This window comes from Aythya marila, assembly GCF_965140915.1.
Source record: "Aythya marila genome assembly, chromosome: 3".
NCBI classification, from domain to species: Eukaryota; Metazoa; Chordata; class Aves; order Anseriformes; family Anatidae; genus Aythya; species Aythya marila.
In genome coordinates this window covers 97409483-97426793 of record NC_139044.1, presented here as the reverse complement: position 1 = coordinate 97426793, position 17311 = coordinate 97409483, and the positions used below count along the sequence as shown (strand labels likewise).

Sequence of the window (17311 nt, the reverse complement as noted above, 5' to 3'; positions counted from 1 at the left end):
TGTTTTTTCCCCTCTGCTGCAGACAGAAGAAGGCTCTGGGTTTGCCTGGGAGAACTTCTATATTTTCTTTATAAGCAAGTTTCTTGCCTTCTTAGTCCACTGTAATCTGCCACAAAAGTCTTTTTTGATTAGGCAAAATATGATTCCTTAAGTAAAAACTAAAATTCCCCTGTGATGCCTTACTAGAATTACAAGGGTCATTTTGCATTCCCTAATAGGTAATAATAAAAAAATGTGTTTCAGGTTTCATTCCTGCAATATGTAAGGCAAAGATCAATAGTCTCAGTGTATCTAAACCCATGCAAACATTGTCATTTTAAAGTAAGAAATCGTTGTCACAGTATCTGTTGCACAGAATATCTGTACACTGCATGCAAAGGATTAGTCTCAACAATTATGCATTTAAAAATATTCGTGATATATTATGAAAATCAGAAGTCTCTCTATTGTGGATTTATAGATAAGTTATTTTAATTTGATATTGTTTATGGATCATAGGAATTGAGTGCATAGACTGTAATTGTAGAGGGGTGTTATTGATTTTCTCTGTTTTAGTAGTTCTGGTACATTTGAATTAATTACTGTTGTATCCTGAGAGACAAACTTTTTTCTGAAATACTGTTTTTATTTTCTTTTGGAAATTTGTGTTCTAAAAAAATGCCAACTTTAAAAACTGCTGAGACAATCACATTTCAATGAATGAGTTTTCCTCACACTGATTTGAAATTCTGCTCTCATTGGGGAAATAAAAGGTGGCCTATCTTGTTAAATATGGAACATGACATTATCCAGAGGGCTGTTTGTTTAGTGTTTCCAAATGCCTTATGAGACTTTCAGCTCTAGATGTTTTTAGGGTAGTGAGATTAGCACTGTTGTATGGGATGAAATTCCATTTCCATTATGTCAAAGCAGGCTAAACAGCTTAGTGAGACTTCCTGATAAACAGCAAAATAGTTTGGATTCTCTAGAATAGGATTCTTACCCACTGTCTTTGCTGCCAGCTGCTATTAATATCCACTTAAAACTGCATGGGCAAAACATCAGCTGGACTGCTGTGACTAATCTGAGCTACTGCAAAAGCATCCACAGAAGATCAACGGGAAGAACTGGAATACTGCAAAACCTGACAGGTAAGCAAAAATTAAAATAGCTGTAGTTTATTAGTTGAGAGAAGGGAATGATGCTTGAAAAGTGATAGCAATTTTTAAGTACAGAAAAGGTTGCTGGAAGAAAAAAAAAAGGGGGGGGGGGGGAAACAATCTATTACCCAACTGAAAAAAGAAGCAGAAGTTTTAATTCCAATAATGAAAATTCATGGATTTTCATATTATTTTATATTGTTTATTTCATATTATTTATGGATTTTCATAAAATTTCATATTAGGAAAGAAACCACATTCAAATAAGAGTGATAATGAAGTCCTGAAACAGGTTGCCAGAAATTGTGAGGCCTGTAAGCATAGTCCGTCAAGAACAAATTAAGCAAACTTCACTGAAGAATGAGAAAGAACCAATGACAACCTCCTTTGTGGCAGCAATATAAATTTAATTAGCTTGTGAACATATTTGAAGCTTTATTTTATCTCTTTTATTATAAATCATTTGTCTTCAAAAACATCTGATTAAAAAAAAAAGGATGGAATAAATAATAGATTCCCAGATAGGGGAGAATTACCTACTAAACATTACCTTTTTCTTTACATAATTATGGTTTATTTCAATATTACAGCATTTAAAACACTGGTTAAAGCTCAGGCTCTGGGCTTTTGGCAGTTGTTAGGTCTGAGATGTTTGAGCATTTTACAAATGTGGAGTAAGGTACTTTATTGATGAAAATTAAGTTTCTAAGTCTTGTCTTCAAGGGTTGACAGCAACACTGAAGAACATCAAAAGAATCAAATTTTCATCATTGATTCCTGAAGTAATTGTCAGGGGTCTAAACCCTACAGGTATTTTGGGACCTTATTCTTTTTCTTTTTTTTTTTTTTTTTTTTTTTTTTTTCGATAGATAATAATCCTTTTCACCTTTAAAACGGGTATTGAGTTTTGAATTGTTTAAAAGTTGAGATGAAGGAGTCTGTGGGTTGTTGATTTTTGCATACCTAATTAGGCAAGCCCTGCCTTGGTTTCAATGGGATTTTGCCTAAATATGGAAAACAAGATTAGGACCTCGGAGGCCCATGGAAATTCTCAGGGTAGTCCGACATGACACACAACACATCATGTCAGAGCCAGAGCACATCTCACATTGCTTCCTGCCGTGACATACGCCATAACTGCCAGCTGTCAGCTCCCTAGGTAGCACGTTTTACAGGACAGAGGCTCATTTGTTAGATATCAACAGTGAGAAAAAAAAATCATTAGAAAAGTTTAGGGTATATATTCTGCAGTAGTTACATCGCTCTGTTTGTGTATGTGCCTCTCTTGGGTGGCAGCTGTCAGGGGTTACTTTTGACTCTGAGAAGAGGAGACTTGACATATAGTTACAAAAGAAGGTGTACAGTGGGGAAAATATTTTATCTGGAAAAGAAAACTCTGTTTGAGAAACTTTTTGGTTTTAACTGCTATCTTACCATCTTCCATTTGAAAGTGTGGCTATGTTCTTTGTATCTCCACTGAAGCAAGAAAGTGGAAAGAACTTTAAAGAGAAGGAAAATGTCCTTTAAAAGTAAAGTTTAAACATTGTTTGTCAACTAAATATCCTCTCACTAACAGGCAGAAATTCTGATGACACAGTGATGGGTACAGGTAGGCCAGATAAGATAAATAAACAGCCTCTTGAGGCCCTTCAATGTATAAAGGTAACTTTAACACTTTTTAGGTTAGCTTTGTTCCTCACTTTAAAGCTATATTTACATTAAAAAGAGACGGTCTTTCTGAAGTGTTACTGAGCTGAGGCAGCCTGCAGACAAGAGACACTTCATGTAATCAATGTTTCTGTATAGAGTTCAGCAATTTTGTTAGCAATGTTTCCTACTCAAAAGTATGTGTACTGCATTGTAGAAATAGTGTGTTTTGTAAAAAACAAAACAAAAAACACTGTAAATCATTGTGATAAGATTCTTGGAGTGATGGGAACTTGTGCTGTTGATTCTGATCACATTTAAAAAAGAATGTTTTACAAGAGTTAAGATAACGCACACGTCTAACCACACTTTCCATTCTCACTTGGTGACTATCAAGACCTTTTCTTGACTGTTTGAAGAAAAATGCTGATGTTTAAAAATGGCATATTTCTGCTCAGAAATCACCTCTTAATATGAGTCTCAGCCAGAAAAAGACAGACTAGAATCAATCTAAACTACAACTTCAAATTTGAATGCAATTATTCTAACATAAAAAGCAACTTAAATCACGCAACCATTTGTTTCACAGTCCTTCATAAGAATTAGAATAGTAAACACATGAATAGCATAGAAATAGTTTTTAAATATAAATGATTGATTAAATTAACTTGTTATCGTGATACCCATACAGTTTCAGAAATCTTTTGGTAAACATTTGTATTTGAGATCCTATACTAGAGATGTATGTCATGCATTCAAACTCCTATTTTTCTTATTGTTAATTTCAAATTTCTTAGTTTCATAAGGTAATGGTTTTGCTTCTAAATCACATCTTTCATTTGCACTTTGGAAAAACAGGCAGATAGTGTATAAAAGGGAAATAAGCAAGAGGGATCTACCTCATTAGATGGCAGAATCAGGAGGTGCCAGTTCTTTTCATATCCCAACAAAAAAGGCACAAACTCTTTCAAGACAGGTAGCCATTTTTTGATATAGAAAAGGTGACAGCAATTTATAAAATCTCACATTCCCTCTGATACCAGGAATCCTGAGGTATTACAGCATCTGATGAACCTCTGGTATAGGCATGGCATGCTGCGCAATTCCTGTCCACGATGAGGTTCAGCAGCTCTAACGGCACCTGTATTCTCTCAGTGGCTTACTTGCACTACCAGTCTGTCACACCCTGATAGCAATCAAGCCCGGAAGGTGGATAAACCAATCCATTACATGAACATTGATTAATTATACATTGATTATGTATACAGCAGTTAATTTTATTATTGATTAGATACACCTTGTGGTCACATGGTACTAATGATATAAAGTCATACACTAGTTTGATCATTATGTCTATCACCAGCTCCTTGTACTTCTAAGCTAATCACTACAAGCAGGAACGATTAACTCTTTTTGTTGATAAGCCTGATATTTTTAGTCTTCTTAGCTTGTGATCCTGTGAGGAAATTTTCTTGTGTTAATGCAGGTCTTTGTATGTGCAAAGGAGAAGAAAATAACAAATTGAGCTTAGTATAAAGAAAAGGACATCCTTGTAGACAATTGAATCTAGTGAATATACTCCATAATTTTCACCTGCTTATCTACACATCTATTGGTTTATCTGAAAAATAAAAATACAAAATTACGTTATAATAATGAGAGTACTAGCCATGAAAATAAAACACGTCCACTTAATTGATTGCTCTATTGTAAACACACTTCATGATCTTAACTAAATTGTCTGGATAAATATACACAGAAATATTTAGAGGTTGTTCATAAATTTTCATCATCTACGACCCTCTGTTTTGTTGTGAGGACTAACTCTCACTGGCCTGGTCACACTCCCTTAGATGCTTTTTTTTTTTTTTTTTTCTTTGTCCTGGCTAGTCCTATTTTCAGTAGGACCAGTTATCTCAAGGAATGGTCAGATTGAGCTTTACCATCTTCAGAGTTTTAGGATTACTGCTTTGTTAGATATGAAAAGTTAATGTGGCATCAGAATTTTCTGTTACATGAACCTACATATACTCAATTCCCTTCTGTATATCAATTGATATATGTATATATGTTAGATGTCTAATACAGAAGTGGAAGGAAAATAAAATGTGACTGAAACTGCTGCATCTATTAAAATATTCTTCATCATCAAAGCTATATCTAAAATAATTTACATAACACAATGACTAATGCATCCTGCTTCCATCACTGTGTAATGGCAGGATGTGAGGCAGAACATGTGCTACTTACTTAATGAGAATTATGAAGAGATTCATTTAAAAACATATCAGTTTGCTACCACAAACTTTTGTATCACATCAAATTAAATCAGTCAGCCAGCAAGCTCTGCTGCTGGATGTGCCCTTCAATGCAGACATTGGTTCCTCTCTATCCTGCTTGATGGATACTCTCTTACTGTAATTTAGAAAATGATACCTGGGAATGTTTTACGTCCAAGGACTCAGTTCAGACAGGCTTTTGTCTAACAACAGTGTGGCCATACAAAGCATGATATTAGAAATGTCATCTTACATTAGTAAAGGGTCAGCTCAGAATAAAGCTATTGTCATCACTGCTAATCAAACTCAAAGGTGGAACTGGAGTAACACTGAAAATATTAAGTCGGATTTTTTTCATAAAATGATTTGCTTTGACTCTGCTTATGTCCCTATTATATTCTCTCTCCACAGCTGCTGACAAGAATACAAATAGAGATTGTGTATCTCCAGAGAAAACAGACTTAGAAACCTTTACTAAAACAGAATTGTGTAAACACATCCTTATTTGATCATGGCAGCATTATAATGAGACACAAAGTCAGGAAAAGTAATTTTACTGTTTCACAAAGACATCAAAATATAATAAGATATGGTAATGCAGATTTAAGATTACCAAACTATGTAAACTCTACTTGTAATGACCTCATATAATAGCCATACCTTTGAATTGTACTACTTTAATTTAAAATTATAGCTGTCCCCTGCACCAAGGCATCACAAAAGCTTCAGAATGATACACTTGTTTTCAAATACAGAAAAATGTTTGTGATTGGTTTATTTAGGTTTCTTTGCTTACTTAACTTGACTTACTTAAGAGTTACTGAAGTGTTGAGTTGAGCTTTTCTTTACTATATCTAAGCATTAAATTTAATCAGTAATAACCACTGGATTTACTTATTTTTCTCACAAAAATTTGTGAATAAGATAATTATATGGGTGAACTAATTTGAATGTACCTTATTATTGAAATAATTAACAAGAAAGAGCACATTGTAAGGACTATACTATTTACATGGAAGTATTTGAGCCTTCTAACATTTCTAACTAATTTTAAATGGAACAATTGAGAAAACTGTAATTTCTTATGAACTGCATGGAAGTCCAGAAGCAGAAAGGTGCGATTTTGACAGGGATACATTATATTATTTTGTGTATAACAAAGAAGTGAAACCCTTTCTTCATCTATAAATCATATCCTGACATGTCCTATTGGGCCTAGAGTAATGCCTTAGCAATATATTTGCATAGTATCTACATATGAAAATCCAAAAGTTCTTATCAAATTACACTTGGAAGTTTCAACATGTCTATTGGCCAATCAAATAACATTTGCCCTTTGATACTGAAGGTAGAGTTCCTCTGATCTTATATATCTAATTAAGTTCTTTCATCTATATAAACATAAGAGAAGGGAGCTAGGAGGTGATCATTCATGTTATTCTTTAACAGGTATTTGAAACAAGTGAGATGAATCTTGAGTTTCCAGGTGCTAGTAGACACCTTAGGTGGATGATGCATATGACATAAATATGCTCTTTATTAAACTTTCCAAATTATGATGGAAATATTATGATTAACTAAGGCACTTGTGATTTTGGCTAAACTTCCCTTTGCATATAATATCACAACAGAAATTAGAAGGTGAATAAAAAAAGACTATCTGGTCAATTTCTAATAGGAAAAAATGTTTTTTCCAGTGATACATTTAGGAAACAGTTGTGTTTATCTATCACTAATGAAAACTATATCATATAGCAGAGTGGTGAATATTTCTAATAGAAATGACAGAGGAATTCATTCTGGAAAGTTTTAAGAAATAGGAAAAAGCAGAAAATTTATATTACAGACCCAGCTATCTATGATTGATCAATCACAGGTTTTTCTACAATTAAAATTGTCACAGTATCTATAACACAATGATGTTTAAAGTTATTTTTCTTTAAATCTGAGAATTATCAGACTCTAAAGCCTCAATCTATAAAGAGGTCATAGTACTGGGGAGCTCAGAACTGGACACAGTACTCCAGGTGAGGCCTGACCAGGGCTGAGTAGAGGGGGAGGATCACCTCCCTTGACCTGCTGGCCACGCTCCTTTTAATGCATGCCAGTATCCCATTGGCCTTCTTGGCCACCAGGGCACACTGCTGGCTCATGGCCAACCTGTTATCCACCAGGACCCCCAGGTCCTTCTCCGCAGAGTTCCTCTCCAACAGGTCATCCCCCAGCCTGTACTGATACATGCGGTTGTTCCTTCCCAGGTGTAAGACTCTACACTTGCTCTTGTTAAACTTCATTTGGTTTCTTCCTGCCCATCTCTCCAGCCGGTCCAGGTCTCGCTGAATGGCAGCAGAGCCCTCTGGTGTGTCAGCCACTCCTCCCAGCTTGTGCCATTGGCATACTTGCTGAGGGCAGACACTATTCCCTTATCAAGGTCGTCAATGAAGATGTTGAACAAGACTGGACCCAGCACCGACCCCTGGGTAACACCACTAGTTACAGGTCTCCAGGCAGACTCTGCGCCACCAATCACCACCCTCTGAGCTCGGCCAGTCAGCCAGTTCTCAACACACCTTGCCGTCCACTCATCTAGCCCACACTTTCTCAGCTTTGCTAGTAGGATGTCATGGGAGACAGTATCAAAAGCCTTGCTAAAGTCAAGGTAGATGACATGCACTGCTCTCCCTCCATCTACCCAGCTGGTGATGCCATCATAGAAGGCAACGAGGTTGGTCGAGCATGACTTCCCTTTGGTGAATCCATGCTGACTGCTCCTCATAATCTTCTTTTCCAATTGCTTGGAGATGGCATCCAGAACAAGCTGCTCCAATACCTTTCCAGGGACAGAGGTGAGACTGACTGCCTTGTAGTTTCCCGGATCCTCCTTCCTGCCCTTCTTGAAGACTGGAGTGACATTGACAGTCTTCAGGCACCTCACCCGTTCCCCAGGACCTTTCAAAGATGATAGAGAGCGGTTCGGTGATCACCTCTGCCAGCTCCCTTAGCACACATGGATGCATCCCATCAGGACCTATGGATTTGTGTGCATTGATCCCACTCAGACGCTCCTGAACCACTCCCTCCTCAACCAGGGGGGAGCTCACCATCTCTCAGACTCTTTCTCCTCCCTCCAGGGTCCAGGAGTCACAGGGTAGGGAGTTTTTGAAGCAAAGAAGGCATTTAGTATCTCTACCTTCTCAGCATCCTCTGTTAACAGGACACCCCTCTCGTTCAGCAGAGGACTCACATCTAGTCTTCCTTTTACTGTTTACATACTTAAAAAAAAACCCTCTTATTGTTATCCTTTATCCTTTGCCAGCTTCATCTTCAGGTGGGCTTTAGCCTTCCTTGTCACTTCCCTGTAGGCCTTGACAACATTCCTATACTCCTCGCAAGGGGCCAGGCCCTTCCAGTGTTTAATCACCCTCACAGTAAATAACTTTTTCCCAATGTCCAGTCTGAGCCTTCCCAGACATAGTTTTATGCCATTCTCCCTCATCCTGACATAGGTTACCAGAGAGAACAGACTGGCACCTCCCTCTCTGCTTCTTCCTTCAGGAAGTTGTAGAGAGAGGTAAGGTCACTTCTCAGCCTTCTCTTCTCCAGACTGGACAAACTAAGCATCCTCAGCCTCTCCTAATAGGACATGCCTTCCAGACCTTTTAACAACTTTGTTGCCCTCCTCTGGATACTTTCAAGGACCTTTTCACATTATGGAGCCCAGAACTGCATGCAGTACTCAAGGTGAAGCTGCACCAATGCTATATACATGTATATGTAATCAGGAGAATCACCTCTGTTGACTGACTGGCTATGCTGTGTTTAATGCACCTCAAAATGCAGTTTGCCTTCTTGGCTGCCAGGGCACACTGCTGACTAATGTTGAACCTGCTGTCAACCAGCACCCCCAGAACCCTTTCTGCTGAGCTGCTCTCCAGCAACTCATCTCCCACTCTGTACCTGTGTCCAGTAATACTTCATCCCAAGTACAGATCTTAGCATCTTCTTTTGTTGATCTTCATATCATTGCTAATTGCTCGTGCTCCTATCTGTCTAGATCCCTCTGCAAGACCATTTGTTCCGCCGGGGAGTCAACACCACCCCCCTACTTAGTATAATCAACAAACTTGCTGAGGATGAATTCCAGTCCTGCATCCAGATCATTGATAAAAATATTGAAAGGTTGATTAAAATGTTGAACAGTTTACTTTCATATTTTTTTATTTTTTTTTTTTTTAAACACCATCTCTATATGTGATCTTCTTCTCCCTTGGTTCACAATTACTGTTTTCTCTTCTTGCTGTTCTATATAGACTGCTTTAACAGGATATTATTCCTACAGTGATCACTGATGGGCCACTGAGATTTGTGATAAGTCTGGAATCTCTTGTACAATTCTGTCTTTACACTTCTACTAAATCACACAGAGCAGTCAGTCTATATAAAACAAAAGCTACCCACACCATATGCCATATGTAACATAGACCAAACATGTCTGCTTAGGTAATTGTTATCACAGGTAAAACAAGGTCAAATTTACATATGTCAAGAAAAGCCTAAACAAATCCTGAGACCATACTCTGCCAGGTCAATACAGACTGTGGCCTTTTACTAGCAATGAGAAAATATCCTATTTCTTGGGCTACAGACGTGGTTTCAGAAAAGACCCATGCTTTGCTCTGACCTCAGAAGTGAGCATGCTTTTCCTAGATTTCCATCTGTAGTGCTTGCTGAAGTTCATAGGACATGGTGAACAGAATATCCCAAATAGCAGTCCAATATCCTAAACAGCAGGCCTGCCTTGCATGTGAGCACTTTTACATTTTAAGAATGAAAGGCAACAAACCCTGCTGTACTTTGATATGTCTAATTCTTAAATGTTATGCCTTTTTTAGTTTGTTTTCCAGTCAGCTGAAAAGAATATTACCTTCAACAAGGCAAATATAATATGAATTAAATGTGAATTCTGCTTTACACTTTTAATTAAGAATACTACAAATTATAATGACAGACATCTACTTGATTTATAACTCCATCAGTGTTATAACTCCATCATGCAAATAAGAAACATATGGAAAATATAGTTTAAATTCCCTCTACTAGGTTTTCACACCCCTGTCACATGTCAAGAAGCAGCAAAAATGGATGACCCAAAACGAACTGTAAATTCTGCTGAACTAACAATAATAACTCATGCTCTGTCTATCTTGTGGGATGCAGGAGGAGCAACAATGAGTAGCAGTTAGGTGGAAAAGGGTCTGCTCTGAAATTATGTGCTTTGAGAGATCTTTCACATGTAAGCTTTTACCTTGAATAAACAAATGAACATATTACTGTATTGTTATAGACAGAGATTGCTGTATGCTTAGTCTTTCCTTCCAGGAGTCTGAACCATAAAGTATTTTGAACTGCCTTGGATCAAAGGACCAAGTTTCCTTGGGTATGACATAATTTAATAAAGTACCTGTAATTTCAGTAATCTACTCAAGGGAGGGGGGAAGGGAGGGCATCAGAAGGGAAAAATAAAAAAGAAAGACAAACAAACAAATAAACAACAACCAGTAGCACTGTTGAATGTTGAATGAATGATGTACTGAACACAATATAGGGATGAAATTGGCTATTTTTGTACTTGGATATGGATATGAAACTGAGATATCTTCAGGATGAAAAGGGTGTGGGCTTATGTCAAGTAGGATTCATTTAACTGAACTACAGTGATTATATCTCATCCACAATGATTCTTCCTGAGACTCCCATTACTGTCAATAAACAGTAATAGACACCTCAGGAAGGCAGTTTATCTCATGTTAAAGTGCATGTCTAAAATAAGCTGAGTCATGGCATATGAAGTTTGACTCGCAGCATGAAAAATTGAAAACTTCTTTGCAGTTGACATGGAAATGGGTAAAAAGCTGGCAACTACAATACACTAACACCCTGCAAATTCTCAATCTTCCTTTCTTGGCAGGAACTGCCTGAATTCCCAGACTTCAACTTGCTGCCTTTCCAATGCATGCTCTCACACACACTAATACAGGAGGATTTTTCAAAAGGTGCCTCAGTCTCAATGAGGAAATTGGGTTAAACTCACTCCCTGATCATATGGGGAAGAAGAACGGAGGTCACTAGCTATTTCTGTAGGATAGTAAAAAATTACAAAAGAATCCTGCTGTCTTATGTGAAGTGGAAAGGCATGGAGGACATGAGTGGAATGGGGGAAGAGGGTAGGAAATTATTGCAATGAGGTTTTAAACGATTCATGGAGATGAGGAAAATATCATGGAAGATGCTAAAGTGGGATTTCTCCATTTACTTTGCTTATGGTGTAGTTTTAATTGTTTGCTTCCTTTCTTCCTCCCTCCCTTCCTGCCTGCCTTCTTTTCCCCCTTCTCCATGATGATACTCTTTATATTTTATTTTTTTTTAATTTATTTTTAACTGGATTGACAATCTTGCCAGGAAAGCACCTACTTTCAGCTCCTTCAGGAAATGCCTAATATTTTTGCTTTCCTTTCCATGCTATGGAGAACCTGCCATTACAACTGCTTAACAGCTACACTGGGATATCACCACCGATATCAAGGCATGCTTCTTTTGCTTACGGTGATACTTCCATCCAGTGCTTTCCTAGCCTGAGCAAGCTATTCTAACAAACTCACTGTATGCTCATGCTTTGCAAACGGCTTCACTGTTCCAGTGTTGAAGGAAGTGTTAACCTAGTTTATTAAGAAAACAAAAGCACACTCTGAGAAATCCTATCAAATGGATTTTACTGTGGAGTGCATATTCATAGAATCATAGAATGGCTCCAGTTGGAAGGGACCTCAAAGATTACCTAGTTTCAACCCCCCTGCCATAGGTAGTGATGCCACTCACCAGATCAGGTTGCTCAGAGCCTCATCCATCCTGGTCTTGAACACCTCCAGGGATGGGGCATCCACAACATCTCTGGGCAACCTGTTCCAGTGCCTCACCACCCTCTGAGTGAAGAATTTCCTCCTAACCTCTAATCTGAATTTCCACTCTTTTAGTTTAAAACCATTCCTTCTTGTTTTGCCATTACTTGATTGAGCAGAGTCGCTCTCCATCTTTTTATAAGTCCCCTTTAAGTACTGAAAGGCAGTGATGAGGTCACCCCAGAAGCTGCTGGCTAACACAGCCTTCAGAACATTAACTGAAAAAGAAAGGTACTTTTTAATTGATGAATAATGTGTAGGGATGTCAAGCAGGGGATTATTAAACTGCTTACACCAGTTCACAGCTTGCTTGCTGCTCATTGTTGTAGATTTAAGACAGGTATTAATAGTTAGCATCACTAAAATAGCATGGATGAGACACTTGTGTGTAAATAAGGGCCAATATTTAGACCTTGGTCTCCACTGCATAATATGCAACTGTGCTTACTTTGCTCTAAAGCTCTTTAATTTATTTGAATTCTTTTTCTCTCTAATTTCTGTTTTAGCCATGGAAAGTAGAGATATCAGGGGTATTAGAACTATGTGATATTTCCATTGCTTAATCTCAGACTGCTGGGTTTTATTCACAGTGAAGTATCAGAATATATAATGCAATGCAGAAAGTCACTGATCTGAGATGACCACAATAATGTACAAGTTAGACATCTGAATATTATCTCTACTTGATTATGTAGCTTTTGGCTGATGTCTCCAGCCTAAAAGACAAAATCAATGCTTCATATTCTAGCTGTCATGTCATATTGTGTTGCTTAATACATGTTGCATAATAGTGTCCTACAATAAAGCACAAGAAAATATGCTTTATAGGCTATTACAGTTACTTCTTATTAATTCCTAATATTTCTGACAGGAAATTTTAATGAAACATTACTGCTCTTGCATTTGTCTGAATTTTGTACAGCTGATACATTGTTCTTTTATCTGTGTCCTTCAGCAGCAATGATAACAGCCAACAGATTTTTGTAGGTTATGGAACACATGAATTACATACACTGATGTGGAAGGAATATTGTTCCAGTAGCTAACCTAACTATTACTAAATACTAACTAATTAGTTAGTATTACTAAATACGAACTAATACTAAATTTAATATTTTATTTATTAGTTCTCTACATCCATGTTATTTAAATGCAGAAAATTTAGTTTGTATCATCTCAGTGCTGCCATAAGTGCACTACAGAAAGTCTGTGAAAACTTCGTTTTAGAAATAGTGTCTCAACTGCAGAAACATTATACCACATCTGCTGAAAATGACAGTGAAAAGTACGTTCAAATGAAGTGTCCAGTTAGTGGTTATCTTGCTGTGTGCTTATTTGAATCAAGCAAAACTGCAACACCTGCCATGAAAATCTGTCTGGACAAAAGTTTGCATCTGTCAAAACAATGGATGAGTGTCTCCCTATTACAATATACAGTGTTAAAGTAAGCCCAAAGGCAAACACAGTAAGAAATTTTTAGTTATATTACTTGTTGTACCATCTGGATTCAGCTGCCACAGTTCTTCATATTTTGCAGAAACGTGAAAGGCATTCTGTTCGTTGGCATGTGGACACCTAAAGTGGAATAAAGATTCTGTGTTTAAATACTTAAAAATATTCATCCCAAAGTATTTTTGATTGATGAAGTTGAAACTTGGTAACTTTCAAAGATGAGTAGGTATTACAGGATAGCATGAAGATATTCGTTAGAGGGTACATTTATAAATCAGTTTCCCATCTTCAACTGCCAGACAGTTAAAAGTTTTATTTAAAATAGTTACTTAAGAAGATCATTCTAAAGATCATGGAACTATTGAAAGACTTAAGGGTTCGCTTCCTGACTTGCAAAAAAAGCCAAATAATCTTTTGTGCCTAGACTTTTAAGTTGAATCATAAAGCAACACCACACACCTTACCTTTATTGCTGCGGTTCACTTGTGGTTCTTAGCTGAAGTTCCTGAATTTGTATGCCTCTTCAGTCCTGCTTGCTCCACTCAGATCAGCAAAAATCAAGGTGGATAAATATTGGCATATCCACATGTACATGTGCAAACACTTTCTGTCAGTCTGCATCATATGTAAACTACAAAATATTAGCATTATGTGGGTATCTGAGTGTGCCACCCATTTTGTAGATATGCTTTATGATACAGTCAAGTTTCATTAATACATAAAGGGATTTGTGAATAATAAACAATTCACAAAATGAATAATACAAATCTGCAGAGATTTAGGGCACATTTTTAAATAAACAAACCTCTATATTTTTATGCTATTTTTCTGGATTTACTCAATCCATATTTTCCAGTAGTTGTAGTCCAGTAGTACTGAGTAAAAACTCATTTAACCTTCCTAAGTTGAAGCACATTTCTGAATATTGACCAGGAATGGCAAGAACTTGAAGTTCTTACAAACTTACAGAAAACCTGAAATACACAGAGTTGTAAAGTCATGGTGAACAGTATAGGAAGTTTTATGTGATACTCATCTTACCTGGAGACAAATATCTAAGAAAGGCAGGTTCAGTATCTTTCAGGATGATCCTCCCTCTCTTTAGCAATCACAGAGAGAGTCTTTAAGAGTTTAATTTAAATCTGCGTGACTCATTTTTAGAAAGCTGATATGATGTGAGATTAATACTTGCTTTAGTAGTAATTTGTACATCAAGCAAGAAGTCAAACATATCTTTATTTTGACCCATTAAAGTGGTAGAAAACATTTAGGGTCTTAAATATTTCTGATGTAAATCAGATTTAAAGGATTTTTAAAAAAATCTGTTAAATACAACTAATGAAGTTGTCATTTATCTGATTTGTAATGATTGTCATTATTTTTATATTGCATATTGATTTTACAGCAATATTTGGTTATGTTTTAGTAGAAAGATGTCTGTTATTGACTTTCCTGCTTTCTGATGAAGTTGACATTTTGGTGTGTGATACTTTTTATTTGTTTCAATGATTTATGACATCATTCATGACTAGTTTTTGGAAGTCATTATCCCCACTAACAACGCTTTAGTTTATGAAATTCCTCCCTGTTAGCATTGCAAGTTCTTCAGGACAGATATATTGCTCTCAAAGGTGTATCAACAATAGGAAAAGATACTTTTGTAGCATGTAATGTAACTTAGGTACGTAAATACCACTCACTGAAAATCCTTCCTTTTTTTTTGCTTGTTTTCTCTCTCCTTCCAGAAAAGTCAGACTTGAGTTTGACTTAAGATCTTTCTTCCCAATATTATTTTTAAAAGAACATATTATTGGCTTGTAATCAAAAACACTTTATGCACTATGAAGGATCTAATAAATAAATAAATAAACAAATACATATCTACTAATTGTTTTAGAATTTATTGTACTTTTTCTATCCTTTTTCTTTATTTACATTGGCAGAGTCAGACTTTGACAGAATTTAGATCAACCATATTGAATCAAATTATTTTCATCTGTGATGCCAGGATATACACTCTCATTCTCGTTCACTGTCTTCAGCTGTGTTGAGCAGTAACCTATATGGATAGCAACAAGCAAAAAAAGTAAATCTAAATTCTTAGACCACTGTATTTGCAAAATGGCTTTGTGTTCAAGTCCAGTTGTTTTCATGAACAATTTCAGCAATTAAAATTACTAAGTGACAACTTGAATAATTACTGAAATACAAATCTCTTTCAGCCTATATAGTACTTGGGAACAATTTTCAGTAACCATTTTGCATATTTTGCTTTCCAAATTTGCTGCTAATGTTGAGACACAAGACTGCTTTTATTGTATGGCTGGATGTTTTTCAAGCTAATAGAACATTTAAAAAGAGATAAAATCTATTTTAAACGTTTGCACTAATATAATCTGCACTGCCATGAATATTCATACTACCTTCTCTTTCTATGACATTTTTAGAACAAATATTGCCTGATAAAAATGTTTTGTAAAGAGAATCAAGGAGGTTAAAATGCCATCAAACAAAGTTTGCAGAATTTGTTATCTATATAAGTTAACAATACTTTTCAACAATATATGACTATAATTATAGGATTTCAGGATTTTGACTGAAGTATTTGATATTATTTTTCTAAGTTTGTCCTCAACAGCTATTTCATTTGTGGCTTGGCTTTGGTCTATCTACCTACACTTCTATTTGTATTTTTTGCATATTTTTATGTCTTCTACTACAGATTAAAATTAGATAATATATAAAAGAAAATAGATATTACTTTACAAATTAGTTTGGACTGTTTTAGACTATCTTGATTAATTTATGCTTTTTACTCACTTAACTTTCTATATTTATATCAAATAATGTTCTTTTAATACATGACATTCATAATATGGTGCATTCGTTTTTTTTTTAATATAAACTCAATACTTTAATTTATAATTTGAATAATCACATATATACATGAAGGGTTCAAAAAAGGAGGATGTGTTTCATGAAAAAGCAGAAATGTAGCTAGCTATGAATACTTAATAACTAATTTGTTTATAAATACATGCAGAAATCTCCAGTTCTATAAAACCCAATTATTCATGATTTTTAAAAACTCTCACATCATATAGTCTAAAACATTTTATTTTTAAATGAGCATGGTAGCTATCCAAGCAAGAGAAAAAAAGGTCTTAAGAGTTTCTTGGCAATAATCAAATCAAATAATCAAATGAATTATATATATTATACATATTTATATATATATTATTTTTTAATATATATATATATATATATATATTTTTTTTTTTTTTCACCAGGACTTCAGGCTGCTTACTAGGTTATCAATCTATTTCTAACCAGCAATGAATTATCCCTAGGGGTCTTAAGTTTGAGCTGAGTGACAAAACTTCCACCAATATAACTGCAGAATCATGTCAGAGGTCCTTCTTACTTCTAGGCAGGAAGATATATATACTTGTACGTTTATGTGAGCCTATGCTTATAGGCTCACATAAACATACAAGTTTATGTTTATGTAGTGATTAAGATAATTCAGTCTTTACAGACAGCTTTAGCCAACTTTTGCTAACTTCAGCTTCAATTTTTGTAATTAGAAAATCTTTCCAAAATAATTTTTCTCAGTATGCCTTTCCTTTCCTTGTTGGGGTCACTGAGAAAGGATAGCTCCCTTCTTTAAAGCATCTTGTTCTGCACCGGGAAACTATTATGTTAAGTCACATATATCTCTGGAAATATACGAAATATACTGCCCAAAGCAGTGGACCACATCAGCTGAGGTGTTAGGAGTTTTTAGCAGAGAATCAGGCTTTTTTTTTTTTTTTTTTTTTTTGTAGTCCCATTTATT

General features: G+C 35.8%; 1 long non-coding RNA gene across 1 annotated transcript in view; it reads left to right on the top strand.

Moving 5' to 3' along the window:
* The first annotated feature begins 1060 nt into the window (after positions 1-1060).
* LOC309877227 overlaps positions 1061-17311 on the top strand; it is a 77271-nt gene continuing 61020 nt past the window's right edge. Inside the window, exon 1 of the long non-coding RNA XR_014317336.1 lies at positions 1061-1130. This is a non-coding gene — a long non-coding RNA (uncharacterized lncRNA). The remainder of the gene's footprint in view (positions 1131-17311) is intronic.